Raw genomic sequence first — 2,625 nt, 5'->3', positions numbered from 1 at the left:
TATTACTGTCCTAAAATTTCATAAGAATTGAAGATCGTTTCATAGAGTTTCGGGACGGTTTTTGTTCATTGGTCTGTTTTCGATTGAATCTGGCACGGTTGTGATAAATTGGACGTTGTGGTTGATATACTTGGAATTTTTGAGTGAAATTTTGGTCGAGTGCTGAAAATATATAGGACTAGATCCTGACAAAAGTTCATTGAATTTGGAGTTATATTTCTTGAATTTTCGATCTTTAAATTGCATGGGTATTCTGGACAGTTTTTAGGGTGCGTTTTATTCAACTTATTGGACCTGAACTTATTGGAACTTATCTGAACTGAACTTATTGAACCTGAACTGAACTTATTGGAACTTATTAAACCTGATTGGACCTGATTGGACCTGATTCAACTTATTGGACCTGATTGGAACTTATTAGACCTGATTGAACCTGATTGAACCTGATTGAACCTGATTGACCTTATTAGACCTTATTGAAACTTATTGACCCTGATTGAAACTTATTAGACCTTATTGGACCTGATTGAAACTTATTAGACCTTATTGGACCTGATTGAAATTTATTTGACCTTATTAGACAAAAACATTGACCATGAATAACATAAATATTACCACTAATGTAAATACTACCCCTCAAAAATTTTTATGGAATAATTATTATTATAATTCGTCCTTTAAAAAATAATGATTATTAATTATCTCTTATGATAATTAATTTAACGAAAAAATTACTATTTATATATTTGCCTATACATAACTTTCATCACTAATATATCTAATAGTGTTGTTTTAATTTTATAAAACACTAGTAGAAAATCAAAAAATTAATTATTATTATTATTATTATTGTTGTTGTTAACCTTAATTATTTGACCATGATTATAATATTATTCAATAGCAATATGAATAATCAAATAATAGACAATAATACAAGTATAATACTATACATTGTGGTACTTTAATAAAAAATTCTAATAATAACATAATCAGCTAATAGTAATATGAATAATAAAATAATATACATAATACAAATAAATTATAAAATAATAGACATAATACAAATAAATAATAAAATAATAGACATAATACAAATAAATAATAAAATAATAGACACTAATACAAGTATAATACTATATGATCATTGTGGTACTTTAATTGAAATTCTAATAATAACATAATCCCCTAATAGTGATATGAAATTATGAATAACAAAATAGTGGACAATAATACAAATGTTTATTAAACATTGACTATTTGGACCTTATTGGACCTTATTAGACCTGATTGAAACTTATTGGACCTTATTAGACCTGATTGAACTTATTGCACCTGATTGGAACTTATTGCACCTGATTGGAACTTATTGGACCTTATTAGACCTTATTGGAACTTATTGCACTTATTAGACCTTATTGCAACTTATCTGAACTTATCTGAACTTATCTGAACTTATCTGAACTTATCTGAACTTATTGGACCTGAAACTTAATTTTTTAAGTTGAACAGAACGCACCCTTAATGGACTATTTTGACACAAAATAATGGATGATTGGTATAGAACTATTAAAGCCATTAATAAACTTAGTCTTGAAGAGTCTATTGATATTTTAGTAGATCTCTTGACTTATTCTAAGCTAACAAAGACGGAAAGAGGCATTTATGAAAATGAATTGGCTATTCGAAGGCATGTCCAAAGAATCGAAGCAAGAAAAAGGAACTTGAGAGGCAACAAAAGGAAAAAGAAAACTTGTCTACACTCATGGTAATGCTTCAAGATTTGAATGATTTGGTTCAACTTCAAGAGAAACGACATGAAGAAAAACAACAACTTCCTATTGTTGAGGATGAAGAAAAGATCGAAACTTTTTCTTGTCTTGAGGATAAAGATTTGAACTTTGAACTTTCTCATGAGGAAGCGATGGTACCTAATGTTGATTTGCAAAGATATGAGCGTTTAGTTAATATTTCATTTACTTTGGTGTCTAGGGCTGCTGATGATTGTGGTTTTCCCAAAGTTTTACATGTTTTTTTAGGAAGGATGAATTGCAACTAAGGAAAAATCGAGATTTAAAAAGCCAAAAATTTTGTGCAGCAGAAGAGGGTGATGACCGATGCCACATATTCATGGTGTATATTGTTGTACGCTTGATTTGGATGATTTCATGGATCACAATAAACTTGAGGACAAGTTTTTTCGAAGAAGGGAGTATTGATATGAATTAGAAGTGTTATTTATGTAGAGTTCTAGTTCTGTTAGAATTCTATGTAAATTGGTTTTAATTACATTAGTACTTTATTTTAATTAAGTGTTTAAGTGATAAAGGAATCCTATTATACTTAGGAGTCTAATTCCTTATCATTGAGTTTTATTAATTATCTAGGTGTGTAGAATAGTCCAGGATAATTAGCATATTCTAGTCTACTTAGCATATTCTAGTTTTGATTAGCATATTCTAGTTTTAATTAGCATATTCTAGTTTAGTGTTTGAAAATAGTAGAAACTCTTGTATCATATATATAGGGGTCGTGATTTTCAATAATACATAGATTAAGAGATTTATGAGATTAAGGTTTTAATTTTCTTTGTGAAAATTTTCGGACTTCTTTGTGATTTCCAAACCT

The 2,625-nt window shown here is 28.6% G+C and overlaps 1 long non-coding RNA gene across 1 annotated transcript; it reads right to left on the bottom strand.

Moving 5' to 3' along the window:
• Positions 1–261: 261 nt before the first annotated feature.
• LOC130590572 (uncharacterized) lies at positions 262–1,273 on the bottom strand. The gene is made up of 2 exons (XR_008968422.1): positions 454–1,273; positions 262–423 (listed from the first exon to the last, which is right to left on the bottom strand). It is a non-coding gene; the product is annotated as an uncharacterized LOC130590572 (long non-coding RNA).
• Between the last annotated feature and the right edge of the window lie 1,352 nt (positions 1,274–2,625).

The sequence above is a fragment of the Beta vulgaris genome, chromosome 2, assembly GCF_026745355.1.
Source record: "Beta vulgaris subsp. vulgaris cultivar EL10 chromosome 2, EL10.2, whole genome shotgun sequence".
NCBI lineage: Eukaryota > Viridiplantae > Streptophyta > Magnoliopsida > Caryophyllales > Amaranthaceae > Beta > Beta vulgaris.
The sequence above is the reverse complement of the archived record's forward strand: the minus strand, read 5'-3'. Positions and strand labels throughout refer to the sequence as shown.